We start from the raw sequence: 15,788 nt of genomic DNA, 5'->3' as shown, positions 1-15,788 counted from the left end.
CACTGGCCTTATAGTGGTAGATACCAGCTGTACACATCACAGTGTGTATTATCCCTGTACTGTGACATCACTGTGTATATCATCCCTGTACTGTGACATCACTGTGTGTATTATCCCTGTACTGTGACATCACAGTGTGTATTATCCCTGTACTGTGACATCACTGTGTATTATCCCTGTACTGTGACATCACTGTGTATTATCCATGTGCTGTGACATCACTGTGTGTATTATCCCTGTACTGTGACATCACTGTGTATTATCCCTGTACTGTGACATCACTGTGTGTATTATCCCTGTACTGTGACATCACAGTGTGTATTATCCCTGTACTGTGACATCACTGTGTATTATCCATGTGCTGTGACATCACTGTGTATATTATCCCTGTACTGTGACATCACTGTGTATTATCCCTGTACTGTGACATCACTGTATGTATTATCCCTGTACTGTGACATCACTGTGTATTATCCCTGTACTGTGACATCACTGTATGTATTATCCCTGTGCTGTGACATCACTGTGTGTATTATCTAGGGATTGACCGATATCGTTTTTTTAGGGCCGATACCGATAATCGGTGCAGGTTAGGGCCGATAGCCGATAACTTATACCGATATTCCGGTATAAGTTATCGGCTATTTAACCCCCTGCGACATTGCTGCAGATCATTGATTTAAAGCGGGCGCTTTAAATCAATGATCTGCAGTGGCTTTTGCGGGGCCGCTGCCATAGGCCGCCGCCACAACCCGCTTCTCTCCCCCTACCTGTCAGGGTGGTCCGGGCCATCCATCCTTCCTTCCTGTAGTGTCCGGGGGCGTTCCGGGTGAAGAGTGAACCGGTCCGGGCTGTCCTTCTCCGGCGGTCATCTTCTCCACTCCGGGCAGGCTCCGGCCTAGTACGCTGCATAGACGCCGCTGCGCAGTGACGCCCGTGTGCAGCGACACACCTGACGTCACGGCGTAGCTGCGTCTATGCAGTGTACTAGGCCGGAGCCTGCCCGGAGTGGAGAAGATGACCGCCGGAGAAGAAGGACAGCCCGGACCGGTTCACTCTTCACCCGGAACGCCCCCGGACACTACAGGAAGGAAGGATGGATGGCCCGGACCACCCCCATTACGGGTAAGTTTAATTTTTTTATTGACTCAGAGGGTGGGGGAGGGGCCCGACCGGTATAGCGGTATGGGCAAAAATCCATACCGGTATACCGCCCAGCATCACGGTGGGGGGGTGCGACGCGGTGGGTCGGGGGTGCGGTGCGGCGGGTCGAGGGGGTGGCAGTCGCGGTGCGGGGGGCGGGGAATTATCGGCTTATCGGCAAGGTAATTGCCGATACCGATAATGCCCAAAATCGTGATTATCGGCCGATAATATCGGCCATACCGATAATCGGTCGATCCCTAGTATTATCCCTGTACTGTGACATCACTGTGTGTATTATCCCTGTACTGTGATATCACTGTGTATTATCCCTGTACTGTGACATCACTGTGTATTATCCCTGTACTGTGACATCACTGTGTGTATTATCCCTGTGCTGTGACATCAATGTGTGTATTATCCCTGTACTGTGATATCACTGTGTATTATCCCTGTACTGTGACATCACTGTGTGTATTATCCCTGTACTGTGACATCACTGTGTGTATTATCCCTGTACTGTGACATCACTGTGTGTATTATCCCTGTACTGTGACATCACTGTGTATTATCCCTGTACTGTGACATCACTGTGTGTATTATCCCTGTACTGTGACATCACTGTGTGTATTATCCCTGTACTATGACATCACTTTGTGTATTATCCCTGTACTGTGACATCACTGTGTGTATTATCCCTGTACTGTGACATCACTGTGTGTATTTTTCCTGTACTGTGACATCACTGTGTGTATTATCCCTGTACTGTGATATCACTGTGTATTATCCCTGTACTGTGACATCACTGTGTGTATTATCCCTGTACTGTGACATCACTGTGTATATTATCTCTGTACTGTGACATCACTGTGTGTATTATCCCTGTACTGTGACATCACTGTGTGTATTATCCCTGTACTGTGACATCACTGTGTGTATTATCTCTGAACTATAACATCACTGTGTGTTATCTCTATACTGCAACATCACTGTTGATACTTACACTGCACTGTGACATCACTGTATATATTAAGCCTGTATACCCTAATGTCACTGTACATATTTACATTGCACTGCGAGTGACAATACAGGGTAAATATGCACAGTGACATCACAGTTCAGAGTTAATATATACAGTGCCATACCGATAATCGGTCGATCCCTAGTATTATCCCTGTACTGTGACATCACTGTGTGTATTATCCCTGTACTGTGATATCACTGTGTATTATCCCTGTACTGTGACATCACTGTGTATTATCCCTGTACTGTGACATCACTGTGTGTATTATCCCTGTGCTGTGACATCAATGTGTGTATTATCCCTGTACTGTGATATCACTGTGTATTATCCCTGTACTGTGACATCACTGTGTGTATTATCCCTGTACTGTGACATCACTGTGTGTATTATCCCTGTACTGTGACATCACTGTGTGTATTATCCCTGTACTGTGACATCACTGTGTATTATCCCTGTACTGTGACATCACTGTGTGTATTATCCCTGTACTGTGACATCACTGTGTGTATTATCCCTGTACTATGACATCACTTTGTGTATTATCCCTGTACTGTGACATCACTGTGTGTATTATCCCTGTACTGTGACATCACTGTGTGTATTTTTCCTGTACTGTGACATCACTGTGTGTATTATCCCTGTACTGTGATATCACTGTGTATTATCCCTGTACTGTGACATCACTGTGTGTATTATCCCTGTACTGTGACATCACTGTGTATATTATCTCTGTACTGTGACATCACTGTGTGTATTATCCCTGTACTGTGACATCACTGTGTGTATTATCCCTGTACTGTGACATCACTGTGTGTATTATCTCTGAACTATAACATCACTGTGTGTTATCTCTATACTGCAACATCACTGTTGATACTTACACTGCACTGTGACATCACTGTATATATTAAGCCTGTATACCCTAATGTCACTGTACATATTTACATTGCACTGCGAGTGACAATACAGGGTAAATATGCACAGTGACATCACAGTTCAGAGTTAATATATACAGTGACATCACAGTTTAGAGTTAATATAAACAGTAATGTCTCTGTACAGGGACAATAAACAGTTTTGCCACTACAGGGTTAATAAACGCAGTGTTGTCACAGTAGAGGGTAACTATACAGTGATGTCATTGTACCGGGAAAATATACACAGTGAAGTCAGCGTTCAAGAATAATAAACTGTGATGTCACTACAGGGTTGTTATACACAGTGACATCAAATTACAGGATGAAGCACAGTGATGTCACAGTTTATTATGAAGCGCAGTGATGTCACAGTTTATTATGAAGCACGGTGATGTCACAGTTTATTATGAAGCACGGTGATGTCACAGTTTATTATGAAGCACGGTGATGTCACAGTTTATTATGAAGCACGGTGATGTCACAGTTTATTATGAAGCACGGTGATGCCACAGTTTATTATGAAGCGCAGTGATGTCACAGTTTATTATGAAGCACGGTGATGTCACAGTTTATTATGAAGCACGGTGATGTCACAGTTTATTATGAAGCACGGTGATGTCACAGTTTATTATGAAGCACGGTGATGTCACAGTTTATTATGAAGCACGGTGATGTCACAGTTTATTATGAAGCACGGTGATGGCACAGTTTATTATGAAGCACGGTGATGTCACAGATTATTATGAAGCACAGTGATGTCACAGTTTATTATGAAGCACGGTGATGTCACAGTTTATTATGAAGCACAGTGATGTCACAGTTTATTATGAAGCACGGTGATGTCACAGTTTATTATGAAGCACGGTGATGTCACAGATTATTATGAAGCACAGTGATGTCACAGTTTATTATGAAGCACGGTGATGTCACAGTTTATTATGAAGCACGGTGATGTCACAGTTTATTATGAAGCACAGTGATGGCACAGTTTATTATGAAGCACGGTGATGTCACAGTTTATTATGAAGCACGGTGATGTCACAGTTTATTATGAAGCACGGTGATGTCACAGTTTATTATGAAGCACGGTGATGTCACAGATTATTATGAAGCACGGTGATGTCACAGTTTATTATGAAGCACGGTGATGTCACAGATTATTATGAAGCACAGTGATGTCACAGTTTATTATGAAGCACGGTGATGTCACAGATTATTATGAAGCACAGTGATGTCACAGTTTATTATGAAGCACGGTGATGTCACAGAGACTAAAGAATGTTCGTATGATAAAGATGGCTGGATGCTATTGAAACGTCACACATACATGGGGGAATAAAACACTTGGATAATGTAGATTAATAGATAGATTTGAGATATATAGATATGAGATAGATAGATAGATCAGTGTATCCCAATCAGGGGGCCTCTAGCTATTCCAAAACGACAACTCCCAGCATGTCTTTGGCTGTATGGGCATACTGGGAGTTGTAGTTTTGCAACAGCTGGAGGCCTCCTGGTTGGGAAACACTGATCTATCTATCTATCTATCTATCAATCATCTATCTATCTATCTATCCAGACAAAGAATAAGTCAGCCAGCACTTTAGTTGATACCAAACTATTATATGGACCTGGCCTACAGGTGCACGTTACTAGGCTAGATATACAGCAACAGAAGAATGCAGCAGCACACTGCCAGCACAAGGATATAGGTGAAACATGAACATGCAGATAAAACCTGTAGAGCTATACAGCTATGGTGTAATAGATGCAAATGTGAAACTATGAGATAGTGAGGCACTTAGCTCGCAAATAGCTGTATAGCTCTCCATGTTTTAACTGCATGTTCATGTTTCACCTATATCCTTGTGCTGGCAGTGTGCTGCTGCATTCTTCTGTTGCTGTATATTTAGCCTAGTAGCGTGCACCTGTAGGCCAGGTCCATATAATAGTTTGGTATCAACTAAAGTGCTGGCTGACTTATTCTTTGTCTGTATTGCACATACGGGGGAGTGGCTACCTCCATGTTGGCCTTGCACCCCACCCACCTCTATCAGGTGTGTATATAAGGTGTCTTGGATGTTCCAGACCCTGCCATGCTTACTGAACTGTTCACACAGAGGCATATTCACAGTGTAGGGTCTGTCCCAAGGAGGCCACCTTATCGCGGTGGGACGGTCCAAGCTATTTGACCGCCGGCGGAGACAAATTTGCGAGCTAAGTGCCTCACTATTTCATCGTTTCACATTTGCATCTATTACACCATAGCTGTATAGCTCTCCATGTTTTATCTGCATGTTCATGTTTCACCTATATCCTTGTGCTGGCAGTGTGCTGCTGCATTCTTCTTTTGCTGTATATCTATCTATCCATCTATCTCCTATCTATCTATCGCTCCATCTCTCTATATCCATCTTTCTATTTATCTATCTATCTATCTTTCTATTTATCTATCTATCTTTCTCATATCTATCTCATATAGATGAGAGATAGATGAGATATAGATAGATAGATGAAAGATAGATAGATATGAGAGATAGATAGATGAAATATAGATAGATAGATACATAAATAGATGGATATATAGATAGATATGAGATAGATAGAAAGATACATAAATAGATGATAGATAGATAGATAGATAGATAGATAGATACTATCTCTTTCTATCTATCTATCTAAAACAAATAAAAACGGCACAAACAAAATCCAGAGATTAGAGAGAAGTCGGGGTGTCCGCATACTTGGAACCTGGGTCCACTGGTTCTTCAATCCAGACAAAGAACAATGGGGGAGATTTATCAAAACCTGTCCAGAGGAAAAGTTGCCCAGTTGCCCATAGCAACCAATCAGCTCACTTCTTTCATTTTTGAAAAGGCCTCTGAAAAATGAAAGAAGTGATCTGATTGGTTGCTATGGGCAACTGGGCAACTTTTCCTTTGCACAGCTTTTGATAAATCTCCCCCAATATGATGCAGCATAGTCTATGCACATGATGGAATAAACCACCATTTTCTGCAAACCTGTGGCGTGCTGCATCATATTGTTCTTTATCTATCTATCTATCTATCTATCTATCTCCTATCTATCTATATCATACCCATCTATCTATATCATATCCATCTATCTCCTATCTATCTATATCATATCTATCTATCATCTATCTATCATCTATTTATCTATCTTTCTATCTATCTCATATCTATCTATATATCCATCTATCTCCTATCTATCTATATCATATCTATCTATCATCTATTTATCTATCTTTCTATCTATCTCATATCTATCTATATATCCATCTATTTATGTATCTATCTATCTATATATCATCTATCTATCTCTCATATCTATCTATCTTTCATCTATCTCTCATCTATCTGAGATAGATATGAGATAGATAGATAGATAAATAGAAAGATAGATACATAAATAGATGGATAGATAGATATGAGATAGATAGATAAATAGAAAGATAGATACATAAATAGATGGATAGATAGATAGATATTAGATAGATATGAGATAGATAGATATTATATAGATAGATAGACATGAGATAGATAGATAGATAAATAGGAGATAGATGGATAGATAGATAATAGATGATTGATTGATAGATAGATCAGTGTTTCCCAACTAGGGGGGCCTCCAGCTGTTGCAAAACTACAACTCCGAGTATGCTCATAAAGCCAGAGGAATGCTGGGAGTTGTAGTTTTGCAACAGCTGGAGGCCCCCTGGTTGGGAAACTGATCTATCTATCTATCTATCTTTCTCCTATCTATCTATATCATATAAATTTATCTATATCATATCCATCTATCTATATCATATCCATCTATCTATATCATATCCATCTATCTCCTATCTATCTATCTATCTATCTAATCTTTCTATCATCTATCTATCTGTCTATATCATATCTATGTATCTATCATCTATATATCTATCTGTCTATCTATCATCTATCTATCTCATATCTATGTATCTATCATCTATCTATCGATCTGTCTATCTATCATCTATCTATCTATATCATATCTATGTATCTATCATCTATCTATCGATCTGTCTATCTATCATCTATCTATCCATCTATTTATGTATCTTTCTATATATCATCTCTCTATCTATATATCATCTATTTATCTATCTATCTATCTCATATCTATCTATCTATATATATATTTATGTATCTGTCTATATATCATCTATCTACCTATCTATCTCTCATATCTATCTCTCATCTATCTGAGTTAGATAGATAGATATGGGATAGATAGATAGATAGATAGATAGATATGAGAAAGATAGATAGATAGATAGATAGATAGATATGAGATAGATAGATATGAGGAAGATAGATAGATAGATAGATAGATAGAAAGTTAGATGCATGGATGGATGGATAGATATGAGATAGATGATAGATAGATAGATAGATTGATTGATAGATAGATAGATAGATAGATAGATCAGTGTTTCCCAACCTGGGGGCCTCCAGCTGTTGCAAAACTACAACTCCCAGTATGCTCATAAAGCCAAAGGAATGCTGGGAGTTGTAGTTTTGCAACAGCTGGAGGCCCCCTGGTTGGGAAACACTGAACTACCTCCCACTGTCTCCCGAACTACAACTTTCCCCCTCTCCCCCAAGCAAGTTACTTACTTTAAAAGGGCAGCATGAGCAGTGGGCACTGGGCAGGTAAGTCTTCCATACTGGTGGTGTCCGGGCCTGTATACACACAGCGGGCCTGCTCCACAAGGTCCAGTATACAGGGGAGTGAGAGAGGGGGAGGAGCTTCCTGTCTGCTCTTCCCAGTCTGCATAGCGCGGCCCCTGCGTGGTGACAGGGCTGCAGGCTGAAGGTTTATTTAAAAAAAGGATGCCCCTTACTGGTGAACTAGCGGTACCCCCCTGATGGCCATGAGAGCTGCTAGTGACCTACTGCTGCTAGGGGGGCACAAGGGGGGGCCAATCATGATGTTGGGGGGGCTGTGGCCCCCTCTGCCCCCCCCCCCCCCTAGCGACACCACTGAACACGTGCCTCAAGCTGTTGCATAACTAGAACTCCCAGCATGCGCTTTAGCCATCAGTGCATGCTGGGAGTTGTAGTTTTGCCACAGCTGGAGGCACACTGGTGAGGAAACACAGTTAGGTAACAGAACCTAACTCAGTGGTTCCCCACCAGTGTGCCTCCAGCTGTTGCAAAACTACAACTCCCAGCATGCACTGACAGACCGTGCATGCTGGGAGTGTTCGTTTTGTAACAGCTGGAGGCACCCTGGTGAGGAAACACAGTTAGGTAACAGAACCTAACTCAGTGGTTCCCCACCAGTGTGCCACCAGCTGTTGCAAAACTACAACTCCCAGCATGCACTGACAGACCGTGCATGCTGGGAGTGTTCGTTTTGTAACAGCTGGAGGCACCCTGGTGGGGAAGCACTGAGTTTGTCTGTTCCCTAACACGGTTTTCCTCACCAGTGGGCCTCCAGCTGTGGCAAAACTACAACTCCCAGCATGCACGGTCTGTGAGTCCATGCTGAGAGTTGAAGTTTTGCAACAGCTGGAGGTTTGACACCCCCCCTAATGTGAACGTACAGGGTACATTCACACGAGCTGGGGTTTACAGTAAGTTTCCCGCTACAAATTTGAGCAGCAGAAAATTTTCCACCGCAGCTCAAACTCCCAGCGGAAAACTCACTATGAACCCCTGCCCGTGTGAATATACCCTAAAAACCCTACACTACGCTACCACAAAATAAAGAGTAATACACTACATATACCCTTACACAGTGTAAACCCCCCCCCCCCCCCTATAAAAATTCAAAACGTCTGGTACGGCACTGTTTGCAAAAAGGAGCCTCCGGCTGTTGCAAAACAACAACTTCCAGCATTGCCGGACAGCCATTGACTGACCAGGCATGCTGGGAGTTTTGCCACAGCTGGAGGTACCCTGTTTGGGAAACACTGCTGTAGGGTATTTATGGTAGCAGAGTCAATTGTAATGCTTGCATCCGGGTCCTCCCCTATGCAAATCCCTAATTTAGTCCTCAAATGCGCATGGCGCTCTCTCAGTTTGGAGCCCTGTCATATTTCAAGGAAACGGTTTAGGGACACATATGGGGTATTTCCGTACTCGGGAGAAATTGCGTTACAAATTTTGGGGGCTTTTTCTAATTTTACCACTTATAAAATGGAAAAGTTGGGGTCTACACCAGTATGTTTTTTTACACTAACATGCTGGTGTTGTCTCATACTTTTTATTTTCAAAAAAGACCCCCAAAATTTGTACAGAAATACCCCATATGTGGGCGTACAATGCTCTGCGGATGCACAACAAGGCTCAGGAGTGAGAGCGCACTATGTACATTTGAGGCCTAAATTGGTGATTTGCACAGAGGTGGCTGATAGTTGCAACGGTTCTGACATAAACACACAAAAAAAAAACACATGTGACCCCATTTTGGAAACTGCATCCCTCATGGAACATAACAAGGGGTATAACAATCTAATTTTTCACTTTCAAGTCCAACTTTAATGCAAACCTGTCAAACACCTGTGAGGTGTTAAGGTTCGCTGTACCCCTTGTTACGTTCCTGGAGGGGTGTCGTTTCCCAAATAGTGTGCCATGTGTTTTTTTTTTTTGTGTTTTTTTGCTGTTCTGACACCATGGGGGCTTGCTAAATGCAACATGCCCCCCAAAATCCATTTCAGCAATATTCACCCTCTAAAATCCCACAGTTGCTCTTTCCCTTTTGAGCCATGTTGTGAGCCCACAGAGCACTTTGCGTCAATATATGAGGTATTTCCATACTCAAGAGAAGTTGGGCTACAAATTTTGTGGGACTTTTTCTCCTAAGAACCCTTACAAAAATGTAAAAAAAATTTGGGCTACGTGAACATGTTAGTATAAAAAATGGAAATCTTAATTTTTCTCCTCCACTTTGCTGCTGTTCCTGTGAAACACCTAAAGGGTTAACAAACTTTGTTAATGGCATTTGAATACTTTGAGGGGTGCAGTTTCTACAATGGGGTCATTTGTGGTATATTTCTCACAGAAAGGCCCCTCAAAATCCACTTCAGACTTGACTGGTCCCTGAAAAATTCAGATTTTTAATTTTTCGTGAAAATTTTGTAAAAATGCTGCTATACTTTGAAGCCCTCTAATGTCTTAAAAAAGTAAAAACATGAAAACTTTACGATGCAAACATAAAGTAGACATATTCGGGGACATTTATCATTGTTGCTTTGGTAATCGAGTTCTGTTGGCATTTTTTTCTTGCTTTTGGTTTTGCTTTTGTGTGACACATTATTAAACTACCACAGGGGGTTGATAAATTTGGCTTACATAAGCAAAAACCAATAAATCACTTTTAAATACCATTTTTTTTTTGCACACATAAGCAAAAACCGATAAATGACTACAGAACACAATTTTTCAGCTTTGAATTTTTATATATATATATATATATATATATATATATATATATATATACACACACACACACACACACACACACACACACACACACACACACACACACCGTATATACTCGAGTATAAGCCGACCCGAATATAAGCCGAGGCCCCTAATTTCACCCCAAAATCCCAGGAAAAGTTATTGACTCAATACATCATCCCCCCTGTCATCATCCAGACCCCCGTCATTAACACCCCCTTCATCATCACCGCCTGTCATCATCCCCCCTTCATCATCACCCTGTCATCATCCCCCCTTCATCATCACCGCCTGTCATCATCCCCCCTTCATCATCACCGCCTGTCATCATTCAAACTTCATCATCACCGCCTGTCATCATCCCCCCTTCATCATCACCGCCTGTCATCATTCAAACTTCATCATCACCGCCTGTCATCATTCCCCCTTCATCATCACCGCCTGTCATCATCCCCTCCTTCATCATCACCGCCTGTCATCACCCCCCCTTCATCATCCCCTTGTCATCATCCCACACCCCCCCTTCATCATCCCCTTGTCATCATCCCCTTGTCATCATCCCCACCCCCTTCATCATCCCCTTGTCATCATCCCCTTGTCATCAGCCCCCCCCCCACCTTCACCATCACCGCTTGTTAAAGTCTGATACAGTGGTCTTCTGCGGACCTCCAGAGGTTTCAAAACAACAACTCCCAGCAAGCCCGGGCAGCCATCGGCTGTCCGGGCTTGCTGCGAGTTGTAGTTTTGAAACCTCTGGAGGTCCGCAGGTTGAAGACCACTGCGGCCTTCAATATCATCTAGCCCCCCCTCTCACCCCCTTTAGTTCTGTACTCCGGGCTGCCATCTTCACCGGGGGGGCCTCTTCTCCGCGCTTCGGGCCCGAAATAGAGGCGTTGCCTTGATGACGACGCAGACGGACGTTGGTAATGAACGTCCCCCTGCATTGTCGTCAAGGCAATGTGACTATTCCGGGCCCGAAGCGCGGAGAAGAGGCCCCCCCCCGGTGAAGATGGCAGCTCGGAACCACTATCCCACCGGACGACCTCCCACCGGACAGTCCTGCAGCACCGGACCAGCGGAGCACCGTCCCGCCGAGCGGAGGTGAGTACAGAACTAAAGGGGGTGAGAGGGGGGCTGGATGATGTCGAAGGCCGCAGTGGTCTTCAACCTGCGGACCTCCAGAGGTTTCAAAACTACAACTCCCATCAAGCCTGGACAGCCGATGGCTGCCCGGGCTTGCTGGGAGTTGTAGTTTTGAAACATCTGGAGGTCCGCAGGTTGAAGACCACTGAGGGCGGAGAGGTCACTCGAGTATAAGCCGAGGGGGGTGTTTTCAGCACGAAAAATCGTGCTGAAAAACTCGGCTTATACTCGAGTATATACGGTATGTTATGTTTTTTTTTTTACCCTTTTTACCACTTTTTTTTTTACCCTAAATGTACTAATTCATTTTTTTTCTTCTCATTTCAGATCCGTGTATCTTGTGGATTACTTTAGATTCAGGGGAGTGCAGTGATTAGCATTTTTTTGGTTTAATGTTAATAAAATGGTGAATGAGGACTTTTGGGGGAGTGTTTTTTTGGAATACATTTTTTTTTAAATGTGTTGTTTTTTTTAATTTACTTGGCAGGCTTAGTAGTGGAAGCAGTATTATAGACAGAGTCCATTATTAAGCTGAGGCTTAGCATTAGCCCCCAAAACAGCTAGCGCTAACCCCCAATTATTTCCCCGTTACCCACCACCACAGGGGTGCTGGGAGGAGCCGGTACCACCAGGCCCAGAGGCTCAAATATGGCGCTCCTGGGCCTAGGCGGTAACAGGCTGGTGTTATTTAGGCTTGGGAGGGCCAGTAACAATGGTCCTTGCCCACCCTGGTAACATCAGGCTGTTGCTGCTTGGTTGGTATTTGGATAAAAATAGGGGGAACCTTATCTTTGTTTTGCATGAATAATTATAAAAAAAAAAAAATAAACGCATAGGGTTCCCCCTATTTTTATTTTCAGCCAAATACCAACCAAGCAGCAACAGCCTGATGTTACCAGGGTGGGCGAGGACCATTGTTACTGGCCCTCCCCAGCCTAATTAATGCCAGCCTGTTACCGCCTAGGCCCAGGAGCGCCATATTTGATGCTCCGGGCCTATTGGTACCGGCTCTTCCCGGCACCCCTGTGGCGGTGGGTACCGGGGTAATAATTGAAGGTTACGCTAGCTGTGTTGGGGGCTAACACTAAGCATAGGCTTAGTAATGGATTCCGTCTATTAGACTAAGCCTTTCAAGTAATTAAAAAAAAAAAAAACACAACACGTTTCAAAAAATTTTATTCCAAAAAACACTCTCATTAACATTAAACAGGTTTAAAAAAGACGCTGGTCATTGAAGCAGTCCACCAAATCCGAAATAGTCCACAGGATACATGGATCTGAAATGAGGAGAAAAAAAGAAAAATAGGTTAATACATTTATTGTCACCCGTCCGCGCCTGACTACAACTCCCAGCATGCCCTTACAGTAAGAGCATGCTGGGAGTTGTAGGGGGGGGTGACAATCTCCCGCACCACATGACTACAACTCACAGCATGCCCTTACAGTAAGGATATGCTGGGAGTTGTAGTCATGTGGTGCGGGAGATTGTTACCCCCGCCCCCCCCCCCCCCCACACACACACACTACAACTCCCAGCATATCGTTATTGTAAGGACATGCTGGGAGTTGTATTTGTGCGGCAGAGGGCAGATGACAGGCTTGTCACCCGCCCCCCTACAACTCCCAGCATGCCCTTACAGTAAGGATATGCTGGGAGTTGTAGTGTGTGTGTGGGGGGGGGGGCAGGGGTAACCATCTCCCGCACCACATGACTACAACTCCCAGCATATCCTTACTGTAAGGGCATGCTGGGAGTTGTAGGGGGGCAGGTGAAAAGCCTGTCACCTGCCACACAACTACAACTCCCAGCATGTCCTTACAGTAAGGGCATGCTGGGAGTTGTAGTCATGTGGTGTGGGAGATTGTCATCCCCCCCCTACAACTCCCAGCATGCTCTTACTGTAAGGGCATGCTGGGAGTTGTAGTTGTGCGGCAGGGGGGCAGGTGACAAGCTTGTCACCCCCACAACTCTCCCAGCATGCCCTTCCTGTAAGGACATGCTGGGAGTTGTAGTCGTGCCAGCCAGGGAAGAGGGTGGTAATGCGCTCCGCTCCTTGGCTGCAGTGATCAGAGAATCACTGTAATTTCATATTTCCTGTCGTCACGTGACACGGGACCCAGCGGGAAATTTGAAATTACACCAAACTCCGCGGCGCTGTAGTAAGGAGCCCGGGCTGACATAATACTGCAGCCGCCCGGGACTCCCTCAGCCAGGCAGGGAGATGTGCAGAAGCCGTCCCTGCCATCTCTCGGTGTGTACCGCAGTGCTGAGGGATTACAGGGACGGCACCTACACATCTCCCTGACGGCTGTGGGAGTCCCGTGGGGGGCTGCTGAGTGAGGTTAGCCCGGGCTCCTTACCACGGCGCCGCAGGATATCTGAGGAGCCCGGGAGGGTGCAGACTGATGCCAGCCCGGGCTCCTTTTAACATCTAGCGGAACCGCGCAGCTTTTAGTCCCTAATGTAATATCAAATTTCCCGTGATTGGCTGCTCGGTCCTGGCCAATTACGGGACCCAGCGGGAAATATGAAATTACATTAAGGGAAATAGAAACTCTGCTGCGCCGAGGTTTGTTAAAAGGAGCCCAGGCTGGAATCAGTCTTCAGCCGCCCGAGTTCCTCCGATTCTATCCCTGCTACCCTAATACAATGATGGGGATGGGGACACTGCTTTATATAACCCCCACCCCCCTTGTCTTCCACCCGCCCGCGCCGCACATTGTCCGCCCGCTACAATACTACAACTCCCAGCATGCCCTCACTGTATGGACATGCTGGGAGTTGTAGTCTTGCAACAGGTAGCAGACAGATGGGAGATGTGCAGCGCAGGCGGGTGGGAAACAAGGGGGGGTGTCCTTATGTTAGGGTAGCGGGGTTAGAATCAGACAGAGCTGGGCGGCTGCAGAGTGATGCCAGCCCGGGCTCCTTTGTACAGTTGCAATATATTTCCCGCTGGAGCTGTGATCACGGCTGCCAGCGGGAAATATAAAATTTGCTCTCAAAAGCCGTTTTGTGTGCCAGCTCCGAGCTGGCTTACATTTACGCAGTTTTTGAGGGCTTGCGACTTTTTATGCGACTTTCGCACTTGATAATTCCCTGACCACTGAAAAGTAAAAAATAAAATTTACTTTCGTACGCTCTTTTGTAGCTTTTTGCTTACAGCCAAAAGTCGCACAAAAAATTGCTTAAGTGCTAATGCGACCTTTTGTGTGACTTTTGTAAGCAAAAAAAGAGCTCTAAATCCCTTGATAAATGTCCCCCATTGTATTTGTGAATCAATATATAATTTGGAATGTCCATTTTTCTTACAGGCAGAAAAATGCTAAATTTTCAAAATTTTGGGATTTTTGACCAAAAAAAGATGCAAGTAACGACAAAAATTACCACTATGTTAAAGTAGAATATGTCACGAAAAAACAATCTCAGAATCAGAATGAAAAGTAAAAGCCTTCCAGAGTTATTCATATATAAAGTGACAGTGGTCAGATTTGCAAAAAAGGGCCGTGTTGTTAAGGTGAAAATGAGCTGAATCCTTAAGGGGTTAAAAATCTAAATATAGCTATTAACTGTTACAGTTTAATAAAGGGAATAAGTGCCTCCTCCAATAAAAAATGAATTCCCCCTCTTTTCCCATTTTATAAAAAAAATTTTTTTTTTAAATAAAATAAATCAACATATTTGGTAGAATAGTCTGAATGACTAAAATATAACGTTAATGACTCCATACGGTGAACGACATAAAACATAAAAATAACAAAGTCCAATGCTGAATTGTTATCACATCCCGGAAAAAAAAAAAAAGGAATAAAAAGTCATCAAAAATCACATATACACAAATGTGGTACTGATGAAAACAACAAATCACAGATTAAGTGCCCATACAAGCATAACCATATGAATAAAACATGTCCAGGGGTTAACCCCTTGGGTACGGAGGGTTTTCCCGTTCTTGCACTTTCGTTTTTTCCTCTATATGATGGCTCCATATGATTTACTCCTCTAGCCGCAAATCACATTCTAACATACCTGGCCCCGAATACAGAAGTGACGAGCGGTACTTAGTCCCGCCCCCTATGGGCGTCAGAGAGAGGCGGGGA

The sequence above is a fragment of the Hyla sarda genome, chromosome 2 (genome assembly GCF_029499605.1).
Source record: "Hyla sarda isolate aHylSar1 chromosome 2, aHylSar1.hap1, whole genome shotgun sequence".
Taxonomy (NCBI): Eukaryota; Metazoa; Chordata; class Amphibia; order Anura; family Hylidae; genus Hyla; species Hyla sarda.
Note: the sequence above shows the minus strand (reverse complement) of the source record.